Here is a 12,205-nt window from a genome sequence, read left to right on the forward strand (position 1 = left end):
AAAAGCATTTAAGTCTATCCCCTGGAGTAAACCAAAATTCAGTTTGCATGTCAACACATAAGGCCCTCTAACATTCAAACAGATTGTCCCATAGTTTTCCAATAAAAAAATCTACAACCATTACAACACATTAATTATAACAGGGAAGACCACCAAAAGAGTCCTTGACAGAACAATACATGTGGCAAAACTGATCTTTACTACATATTATTCTCCACTCTTCCTCTCTGCCTGAAACATTTTTTTACCTCTGCTTTTTCTGCATACTACCCATTACCTCTCTACTAACCATCATGAAATTACCCATGTCCCCAAAGAAACATAAAATCCCAATAAACATATAAAAATTACAGTGCTTCTTTTATTTTGGATTTTTGGAGAGACAGAGGCATCATCCAAAGTTAAAATCTGTGGTTTTTCAAAAAGCATGAAAACAAGACTATCTTAGAAAGACAGGATGCAAGAGAAAATTAAAGTAGGGACCACATGAAAAAAGTTTTCCTGTCTAACAATCAGATACCACCTCAACACCCATTAGGATGGCTGCTGTCAAAAAAATAGAAGATAACAAGAGTTGGTGAGGATGTGGAGAAACTGTAGCCCTTGTGCAATGCAAAATGTGCAGCTGCTATGGAAAAGGGAATGGCAGTTCCTCAAAAAATAAAACAATTACCATATGATCTAGCAATTCTACTTCTGCATATATACTCAAAAGAATTGAAAGCAGAGTCTCAAAGAGATATTTGTACACCTATGTTCATAGTTACATTATTCATAATAGCCAAAAGGTGGAAGCAACCCAAATGTCCACTGATGGATCACTGGATAAACAAAAGGTAGTCATTTCTACAGCAGAATATTATTCAGCCTGAAAAAGGAAGGGAACTCTGACACATGCTAAATATGGATAACTCTGAGGATATTATACTAAATGAAATACGTCAGTCACATAAAAACAAATACTGTATGATTCCACTTACATGAGGTACCTAGAGTAGTCAAATTCAGTGAAAGAGAATGGTAGGTGCCAGGCCCTGAGGAGAAGGGAATGGGAAGTTGTTTAACAAATACAAACCTTTAGTTCTGCAAGATAAAAAGAGTTCTGGAGATAAGTGGCACAACAATGTGAATGTACTTAACACTATTGAACAGAATACTTAAAAATGGTTACGATAAATTTTATGTCTATTTGACAGTTTAGAAAAAAAAGGTATTCTGTCTAAAAATCAAATACATACAACTGAAAGCAACTTTATAATACCACTTTGAGCCTACTACATTTGGTGAAACTGATACCCTTGTACAAGAATTACCAATGTAACTGTAAAGTGGTAGTCTTTTAAGAAAGAAAGGTAGATACAAGCAAAAGCATTTCAATACTATAAATCTAGCCCAAGGAATTAATTGTAGTTTGTTTGTTTGTTTTTTTAAGAGAAAGGTCAAATTTACCAAGGATAATTGTTCCATGAACATTTTTTAAAAACCGAACCATCCTAAGTAACAAAAAAAATAGGGAAATGGTTAAATAAGTGACTATGCATCATTACCTTCAAGAAATATAATTACAAAAACCAATTAGAGAAATATGATAACTGTCTAAACACAATTCAATGTTAGAAATCCAAATATACAATTGCATAAACACTGTGAATTCAATTATAGAAAAACATATACTGTCTGATTAAGATTAAAGATGGCAGCGTGAGAAGAGAGACAGAAGCTTCCTCCTAAAACTGGATACAATTAGAAAATATAGTTGGCGCAACTAATTCTGAGAGAGCAACAGGAAAGAGGACGGCGCCAGACTGCATACACCTGGAGAAAAGAACAGACCTCACGGAACAGAGTAACGTACGAAAGCTGTGGCCCAGCAGGACCCAAGCCCTTCCCCCACCACAGCTCACCAGCGGGAGGAAGAGCGGTGGAGCAGGGAGGGAGTGGAAGGTTGGGACTGCTGAATACCTAGCTCAGGAGATCTGCACTGGGAACACAAACCCACATTTCATGGTGCTTCCATCATACTTCTGATGACGGGGTTGGAAAGCTAGGACAGGTGGAGTTCCTGGGGAGACTGAGATTCCAGCCGCTTGTGGAAAGCAGGGATCCATATCTGGCTGCTCTGGGACAAAAGCTCATACCTGTGTGCTCCGCCCACTGGTTCAGGCAGTGGAGGCAGGCATAGCAGCCAGGAAGCAGGACTCTTTCCTCCCCCCAGGCACCAATACCGCTCCCCTGTGACCCTGACATTGCTTCAGGGGCTGAGCAGCTCCAAAATAGAGCTTCTGGACACTAGAGGGCGCCATATACAAATATGAAATGCCAAAGAAACCTGATCCAGAGTAAAATTATTAATACAACTCCCAAGAAAGATTTAAATGATATGGACCTCGTGACTCTTCCTGAAAGGGAGTTCAAAATAAAAATCATCAACATGTTAATGGAGGTACAGAAAGACATCCAAGAACTCAGGAATGAATTCAGGTCGAAGATCCAATCGTTAAAGAGCACGATGGAGGGTATTAAAAGCAGGTTGGATACGGTGGTGGAGACGATAAATGAAATAGAAGCTAGAGAAGAGGAATACAAAGAAGCTGAGATTGGATAAGGTGGAGAAGACAATACATGAAATAGTAACTAGAGAAGAGGAATACAAAGAAGCTGAGGCACAGAGAGAAAAAAGGATCTCTAAGAATGAAAGAATATTGAGAGAACTGTGTGACCAATCAAAACGGAACAATATTTGCATTATAGGGATACCAGAAGAAGAGACAGAGAAAGAGACAGAAAGTGTCTTTGAGGAGGCAGTTGCTGAAAACTTCCCCAATCTAGGGAAGGAGATAGTCTCTCAGGCCATAGAGATCCACAGATCTCCCAACACAAGGGACCCAAGGAAGACAACACCAAGACACATAGTAATTAAAATGGAAAAAATCAAGGATAAGGACAGACTGTTAAAAGCAGCCAGAGAAAGAAATAAGATCACATACAAAGGAAAGCCCATCAGGCTAACATTGGACTTCTCAGCAGAAACCTTACAGGCCAGAAGGGAGTGGCATGATGTATTTAATGTCATGAAGCAGAAGGGTCTGGAACCAAGACTACTTTATCCAGCAAGATTATCATTTAAATTTGAAGGAGGGATTAAACAATTTCCAGATAAGCAAAAGCTGAGAGAACTTACCCCCCACAAACCATCTCTACAGTCTATTTTGGAGGGACTGCTATAGATGGAAGTGTTCCTAAGGTTGAACAGCTGTCACCAGAGGTAATAAAACCACAGTAAAGAAAGTAGAACAGCTAATTACTAAGCAAACGCAAAATTAAATTAACTATCCCCAAAGTCAGTCAAGGGACACACAAAAAGTACAGACTATGATACCTAATATATAAACAATGGAGGAGGAAGAAAAAGGAGGAGAAACAGAAAAGAACCTTTAGATTGTGTTTGTAGCAGCATACTAAGTGAGTTAAGTTAGACTCTTAGATAGTAAAGGAAGTTAACCTTGAACCTTTGGTAACCACGAATCTAAAGCCTGCAATGGCAATAAGTACATACCTATCGATAATCACCCTAAATGTCAATGGACTGAATGCACCAATCAAAAGACATAGTCACTGGATGGATAAAAAAACAAGACCCATCTATATGCTGCTTACAAGAGACTCACCTCAAACCCAAAGACATGCACAGACTAAAAGTCAAGGGATGGAAAAAGATATTTCATGCAAACAACAGGGAGAAAAAAAGCAGGAGTTGCAGTACTAGTATCAGACAAAATAGACTTCAAAACAAAGAAAAAACATATACTATCTGGACCAATAGCACAGGGTCATCTGGAAAAAAGGAAATGGCTGCTTTAATGTAGTGGGGTTACAATGACTTCTTCCCCCCTGTCTAAAATATATTTATTTAATGTGGTTGTTATACTTTTGAAGAAAAAACAACAAAGGGGGACAAGGAAGAAGAAAAAACAGATCAGTTAGATGAGATGAGGTAAAGTATAAAATGGAGGGAACACTGTGGTGTTTATTTAAAGTTACAAACTTAATCTCCTACCAGTGAGTTCTACCAATGATAAATTTTCCTTAACTTCTTAATCTTAATCTCAATTTCCCACTTCCAGATCTTCTCACCTGTTGACCCCTCTGTTTAGAACCCTCTCCCTTAGCCAGGCCACTTAGCCAGGCTCATGAAATATGGTTTCCAACAGTGGTCTCTCTGCCCTCCCTGAGATAGGTTTCCTGGTTCCCTGCTCCTACAGACTTACTGCCCTTTTAGTATTCATAATACTGTGCTCCTTGTGCAAGCTCTGTCTTCCCCACCAGTCTATGCTCTGTGAGGCCAAGGGCCATGTTTGTCTTGTTCTTGTCTATATCCCCAAAGGCAGAACAGCAGCAGCACTCATGGGGATGCTCACTAAGGATCTGTTAATAATAAAATTAAAACATAATTATTACATTATTTATTCAAAATCATGTTCTCTTCCTTAAAATTTATTTTAAAATCAGACTCAAACTCTATGACTCCTAAAATATTTTTAAAAATTAATTTATAGCACCATGTGTCTCAAAGTTGTCTAAAGAACAAGATTTGAATCTCTTATACTTTGCAATATTCCAAGTTAAGTTTCTAGCTTTCACTATACCATGCAATTATTAAACTTGAGTCATAACTATAGCTGGTAAGTATCCTGACATTTCACATTAAAATCTAATATAATTTATAAATCTCTAAAATCTAAGAAAATCAGTCTTGATATATTCATTTATTCTATCTTTAGCTAAAGAAAATTTATTAAGACAAAGACAATGAGATACCAGGTTATAAGAAAGGCTAATCTTCAGTGAAACAGTATCAATTTAGACCTGAAGAGCTACAGATGATTTATTGCTATAAAACAATTCAATTAATATTCCTATTACTTCATACCTTAACAGTATTTGTTCAACAGCATCGTGAGACTTTGTCAACATAAATCAAAATAGGAATTATGTGAAAAGGAATTTCTCTTGATAAAAGCCAAATGTCTCCTTTTAAGGTCATCTCATATTCTAGAAAATATTTCACTGCCATTTTACTACAGCAAAACAGAAACTAGTAAAGCACAACAATAAATCCAGTGGACAGGATGGAGACTGAGGGGAACTGCAGACTTGCTGGATGCAGATGTGATTCTTGCGCTCATCCTGCCACTGTGAGAATAAAGCTTAGTATAAGACCTGTTACCCCTGCCAAAGTTCTGTTGTCATTTTTTCGTCTCACTGCATCAAAGTGAACTTGCCCAGACCAGGGAACCTTCTCCAACCTGGAGCTATAATGTTGAAGAGTAAATGGAAGGAAATCAAGAGATTACATACTGTCTTCCTCTCTCTTCAAGACAGGTTTCCTAAAGGAAGGCCCCAAACCAGTCACACATGTTCGGACAGCCCCATTAGGGGAACCCTAAGGCTAACCCTAATCTAAGAGATAGTCTATAAAGAGCGGGTCTGCATTCTTCAAAAACACCAATATCATGAAAGATAAAGAACATCTGAAGGGAAATGTTCCAGAATAGAGGAGACAATTAAATGCAATGGATGAATAATAGCTGGGTCCTGTATGGGGGGCAAAATTGCTCTAAAAGATATCACTGGGGAAACTGTCAACCATGAAAGGAGGACTGTGGACTACATAAACATTATTTACCTATTCAACAGTTTTACTGCTGTTACTTAAGAAAATATCTGTCTTTAGGACTACACCATCAAGTGCAAATGAGTAGAGGAACATGATATATTCAATCTACTTTCAAATGGATCCAAAATAAATAAGTACTATGTATTTTTTTAATACATTTTCAGCAATAATAAAATAAGAATTGATCCCACTGAAAAAATAAAGTTGGATTGGTTGGAAGTGAGAGGCAGAATTCTATATCAGAGATAGAATTTCACCTGCTGAGATACATGCTAATCAAAGAAAAAAACAACTAAGGATGGAAAACTTTGTAGATCAAGACATTGTTATTTTCCTTCAGAATACAGCACAGCACTGAACTAGAAAAGCACATTTTTTCAATTTCACTGAAATCTGGTGGTAAGTTTTTATACCACATTTTTTAGGGGAGAAAAGAACAATGACTCCACTTTTGTAATACAAGCCAAACATTTAGAAATAGCTTTCTTAAATACAGAGTTACTTCTACTAAGGAATCCATTTGAGATCCAAGTTCCTCTTCACAAAGTCAGTTTGAGTACGTAGAAAGTTGGGATGGAGTTTTTCTACTGCCCTGGGCAAAGTTCCCTATACAAATAGGTGAAAAGTTCCCATAAAAGATCTAAGGCTGGGAATGTAAACTAGTTCAACCATTGCAGAAGGCAATATGGAGGTTCCTCAAAAAACTAAAAATAGAAATACCATTTGACCCGGGAATTCCAATCCTAGCAATTTGCCCAAAGAAAACAACTTCTCAGATTCAAAAAGACATATGCACCCCTATGTTTATTGCAGCACTATTTACAATAGCCAAGAAATGGAAGCAACCTAAGTGTCCATCAGTAGATGAATGGATAAAGAAAACGTGGTACATATACACAATGGAATACAATTCGACCATAAGAAAGAAACAAATCCTACCATTTGCAACAACATGGATGGAGTTAGAGAGTATTATGCTCAGTGAAGTAAGTCAGGCAGAGAAAGACAAGTACCAAATGATTTCCCTCATTTGTGGAATATAACAACAAAGTAAAACTGAAGGAACAAAATAGCAGCAGACTCAGACTCCAAGAAGGGACTAGCAGTTACCAAACGGGAGGGGTGGGGTAGGGTGGGTGGGGAGGGAGGGAGGGAGAAGGGGATTGAGGGGTATTATGATTAGTACATATGATGTGGGGGAGGTCACAGGGAAGACAGTGTAGCACAGAGAGGACTAGTAGTGACTCTGTGGCATCTTACAACACTGATGGACAGTGACTGCAATGGTGTATGGGGGGGACATGATAATATGGGTGAATGTAGTAACCACATGGTTTTTCTTGTGAAACCTTCATAAGAGTGTATATCAGTGATACCTTAATAAAAAAAAAATCTAAGGCAGAAAATCTTTTTTTGTTTTGTTTTGTTTTGTTTTAACTACAATGGCCCTATTGCCTCTGTGTGTGGTAACCTAGACCAAGCCCATATGCAACCTCCACAGCAATAGAGAAGCATCTTTCCTTTGGAGAGACTCCAGTAACAACAACGATTTCCCCTTAATTAGCAGTAAGGAAACCCTCTTTTATATAGTTTCTAGGCTACTTCTACCACCAGAAACAACATTTTTAATGATAAAGCATGCCAATAAAAAAATATCTCAGTGATCATATTATAACAGTATGACTCAATCACCTAGTATAAACTTGTGTTACTGTAGTTAAAACAAATTTAAGCAGCTTTAATAATCAAATTGAAATTTTGTTGTACATAACTGTCACAAGGAAACAATTTTGCAATGTTCTTCCAACACCCGTAACACCTAGCTCCTCCTTTCCTAATCCAGGACACTTCACCCTTCACCCAAATCTACATATCATAGAAACAAAGTAACAGGAAGTTATTATCTAAGGAAAACAAATAAGACCAACTATTCTAAGTTCACATAAAAACTATCACATGTGTACTTGTTTGCTTTCTCTAACATGTTATTGTCAAGCAAACATTTTCTACCTTATTTTGCATTTATCAGAACATAATAAAGTGAGTCAATGAAGAGATCAAACACAGCACTTTAGTGTCAAAACCTTTATTAATGCATCCTACAATTTCCATTCCTATTCCATTGTTCTAGAATCTGAAACACACAATTGTATTTAAGATATTGTGACTCCAACCAAATACTCCACAATGTAAAATAAATGTATATGAGTGAATATTAGTGCCTAACTGTAATCCTTTTTACATTTCATTGTTTAACACCTGATACTCCAAATGTGTGAGCAGCAAAAGAAAACTGGTTCTACTCCAGGGTATCTAGGTAGTATTAGCAGAAGTCAGCATCTGAATTTAGGAGGAAAAATAGCACTCGACTACCAACTACCTGGCACAATGACCACTATCACTGAACATGAATAAAAATAACTAATTTATGTCTCAGCACTTGAAGTGGGAGACCAAGGTAAGGGGAAGAACTGGGAAGTTGTTTTTACTCTATTACTGGCCCTTTCTAACCAGCAATTTTAAAGACAGGCTAGCAAGAATTACTTTCATAGTCACCTTGTTTATCTCCAAAAAAAGAAAATAAAAATGTAAATCCAAAATAACATTTAGGTCAATTTTGAGGGAGAAAAACAGAGGCTTGGAAATTCTTAATACCAATTTCACACTTCTGGGAAACAAGGAGAGAACTATACAACACCTATCACACACACTGACTGGCTCAAATTCCCTTAATAAAAAATGTCTGTGTTTAATGCAAAAGTGCTCTCCCAGCCACTATTAATATACAGCTGTACAGACACTAGTAAAAACAAAACTGTAATGTTAATATACATAGTTTATTAGTTACAGACCATTTAACAAACATCACTAAATGTCTTTTGATAAATCAGAAATACTGTAAGTCATACATATAATATTTTCATATAGTAATTCATTTTTAGAGAAGTTAATGTAAAAGACACAAGGAAATTTTTTAAACCATTATATGAGTCATGCATGGATTCAAGAAAAAACTGTAAAAATCAAACTCTACTTTTGGAAATTAATTAGCGATAACTAGTTGAATATTTAAGAGTATTAGTTTTCAATTTATATTCCCCTTTATCTCTGGTTGTCAGGAGAATAAGCAGAATGAACTAGAGAACACATGCCTGCACTTGAAACTAAAGTACTTACAAAAGCAACCACGACACAAATTTCAACAAGAATCGACATAAGCAGGCCCAAAACCCTGAAAACTGTGTGTGAGTTTTCTTAATTTATCTTAATAAAAACATACCTTGTTTTATCCAACAGCTGTGTTCCTGTAAGGCAAAATTGGAAATAAAAATTTTCTCACTGATATAGATTCATAAACGTTAGTGCTAGAAGGCTTCCAAATGATGTGAGTCCAGTCCCCACATTTAAAAACAAGGAAATGGGTGGGGGTGGGGGATCAGTTAAAGAAGTCGAGCCATTGGCCATACATAACTAGTTAGTAGCAAAGCCAACCCAGGTCTCTGGGACTCTGGGAACATCAAGAGGAGAGCCATTGGAGCTTAATCTCTCAAAATAAAATTCTAAACAGTTCCCTTTAAGAACAGAGTACCTTAAAAGTACAATAAAGAGGTCTTTTGGAGAACCGAGGTTTATGTTATACTAAAAAATTTTAAGTGAAGTTGATTTACATACTAAGTTTATCTGTATTATGTAATATATTGTAGAACTACAAGAAAAATGTTAACCACAAGCCTACAAAGGTTACATAAATAGTATAACTTTAGAACAGTAATAGCATAACCATAGTAGGTGTTTTGAAATTTTACGATTTAACTAGCAAAAGCAATTTAGAAGCTTTACTAAGATTCTATTATACTACTACAGTAATTTGCATTATGCTAAGAATTTTAATGATTTAATAAAAAGAAACTATTTTTCACAGAAAACATATTATTTAATCACCAATCAATTTCTTTTATAGATAGATGTGTGTGTATGAAAGAGAGTCAACTGGACAATATGTAAACAATTGGTAAATATGGATAAAATGTATATGAGGAATTTGGGTACTATTTTTACAACTTTAAGTTTGAAAAAATAGCAAAACAAGAAGATACAAAATAATGCAAACCATTTAACTAAAACTTAAAATATTACAATTGAATATACTCTACAGAAGTGCTACATTAAATTCATACTGGATTTTCCATAGTGTCAAACTAAGAATTACTTATCTGCAGCAAATGATCAAAAAGAAGATAAATCAGCTAAAAGCTAAATATATTCCATTTTAAATGAACATTAACACAATGAAGTGCCTTAAACTAAGAAACTCATCTAGTAACTTTTATGAGAAGCAATTTTGCTAGCATTCCTTATTACTTTACCTACAGTTTATTGTCACCATGGTTCTGATAGGTCATACAGAGTGTTTCTCAACAGGGACTATATCTGGCCCCTGCCCACTAAATACCAGCAGGTTCCCCAAGAACTGTGACAACCAAAAGGTTTCCATACGTCTCCAAATTCATCCTCCCCTCACTTCTATTAATAATCACTGATTATATATTTATTGTAAGAATGGTTGGCATTAAATCTTTATATTCCAAAATCTAAATATATCAAATATAAATGGGCCTTAATATAACAGATGGATAATTGTTACACTTCACAGGATTTCTTTCAAAATAATGTTAAATGCGGGCACAATAGTGTTTAAAATACAACTGAACTTAAATTTTCTTTTCTTTAACCCTCTACCCACCTTCTAAGGTACACAGCTATTCCATAAAACAGTATGTATTTCTAGATAGGCTATTTGCCTAGTGGGAAATTTTAGCCAGTAGTTAGAAAAAGTCTCATATTACTTTTTGTACAATTTTTCTATTTAATAAGACTCAGAAGAATGCTTACTCCTCCACTGAGGGATTTAGTAATCTACCCTACACACACACACACACACACACACACACACACACACACACACACACACACACACACACACACACACACTTGCCCTAACAAATTTCAAACTGTTCTTCACTTCAGCATGAACTCTTAGTCTACCCCTTCAGTGAATGAAGATACTTACTCCTATTCTATTAGAAAGACACAAATAAACTACATCCCAAATTATTCACTGCCATTACTTTTCCTCAGCTAAGTGAAAAACATTCCATATACAGAAGTGACCTCAAAAAATTCACAGCATTATTTAGGCCAAAGGGCAGGATTAAACACTCCAACACAATAGATTCGCTCCTGGATTGCCCAGTCAGAAGAAAATTGATATCCAGAAAGACTCACTTAGGGAACATGTCATGTAATTATGGAGCAAAACTTTCCTAAAGAAAGTGAAATAAAATACAGAAGCAAAGATTTAAAATTTTAAATATAACAGATAAGCTTTATTATTTTAACTTAAAACTCTGGAAAAAAAATGAAGTTGTACTCTAAATAATCGCTTTTCTTTGGTTGTGTGCTTTTTTTGTTATTGTTTGACTTTTTTTTAACATATTGCACCAAAGTAGCCATCTAGAAATTCTGTGGCACTGCTTTTTACATAAACTACTCTTGTTATAATCTCCATTGAAGATCTAAGAGATCCATTTCAAATTATAGTCACAGTTTAAATATAACAACTTTCATATAAATTGTTCATCTTTGGCACCACCTGATAAAACAGTTTTGAAAAAAATCTGATGTTAATAAACACTGAAAAATAAGCAAATACAGAAAAATCAGAACAATTTAAGTACTGAAAATCAAAAGGCTTTTGTGGATTGTAACATAATTAATAATCCATCATGAAAATGTACGTCATAGCAGCATCATATAATACATTTTCTACAAGGTAAATAAAAGCCTCACTATTTGACAGCATATATAAAGATCTAAACTAAAAGCTACAAAACATCTGAAAACACTGAACAAATCCCTTATAGCTAGGCATCCCAATTAGTGTGTCATGGTGTGTGGAGAACCTGATAGCCTCACCTTTCAGAACAGCTGAGCACCAGGGGAAGCCGGGCCTGAGGTGGCAGAGCCTGTCACCAAGCCCCAAACAGCTCCATCAGTTTATTCCACATGCTGCACAACTACTACCATGTCCTACATTGTACATGATGTGGGAAGAATTAGGAAATCCTTCAGAAATAAACCCACCCAGACGTAACAAATATCCAACCTTTCTTGTAATCTCAAGACAAATACTGAAAACAACTTTAGTTTCTCATCACTCTTACCCAAATCCAGGTTTGGAAATTCTATTTAGACTTCAATGACATATCTTCCGATTTTTTAACCAGTACCATCATGCTTCTCTAGTATTTCTTTCAAAAACAAAACTCTGATATACTCAATTCCTACCATTTTGGAAACACAATCCCCTAGAAACTGCAGCGTAACAGACCACTGTAACTCCATAATCTTAGTTACAGTGGTATACTCAAGAACGATGTCAATCGATGACTAGGGAAAATCACCAAATTGGCAAGAATAAGAAACATTAACTCAAAGTCTATTTCAAAAGGAGCCCAGACAGCAGAC

The 12,205-nt window shown here is 35.9% G+C and overlaps 1 protein-coding gene across 2 annotated transcripts in view; it reads right to left on the minus strand.

The window, feature by feature from the left end:
- Positions 1–12,205, minus strand: part of USP6NL (USP6 N-terminal like) — a 218,951-nt gene that overhangs the window by 186,988 nt on the left and 19,758 nt on the right. Inside the window, exon 3 of one of the 2 annotated variants that reach the window (XM_036908138.2) lies at positions 8,958–8,982. The exons of the other annotated variant lie outside the window; for it this stretch is intronic. The gene's annotated coding sequence lies outside the window, so the exon portion shown is untranslated. The remainder of the gene's footprint in view (positions 1–8,957; positions 8,983–12,205) is intronic. 2 annotated transcript variants of the gene reach the window in all.

Source organism: Manis pentadactyla, chromosome 3, assembly GCF_030020395.1.
Source record: "Manis pentadactyla isolate mManPen7 chromosome 3, mManPen7.hap1, whole genome shotgun sequence".
Taxonomy (NCBI): Eukaryota; Metazoa; Chordata; class Mammalia; order Pholidota; family Manidae; genus Manis; species Manis pentadactyla.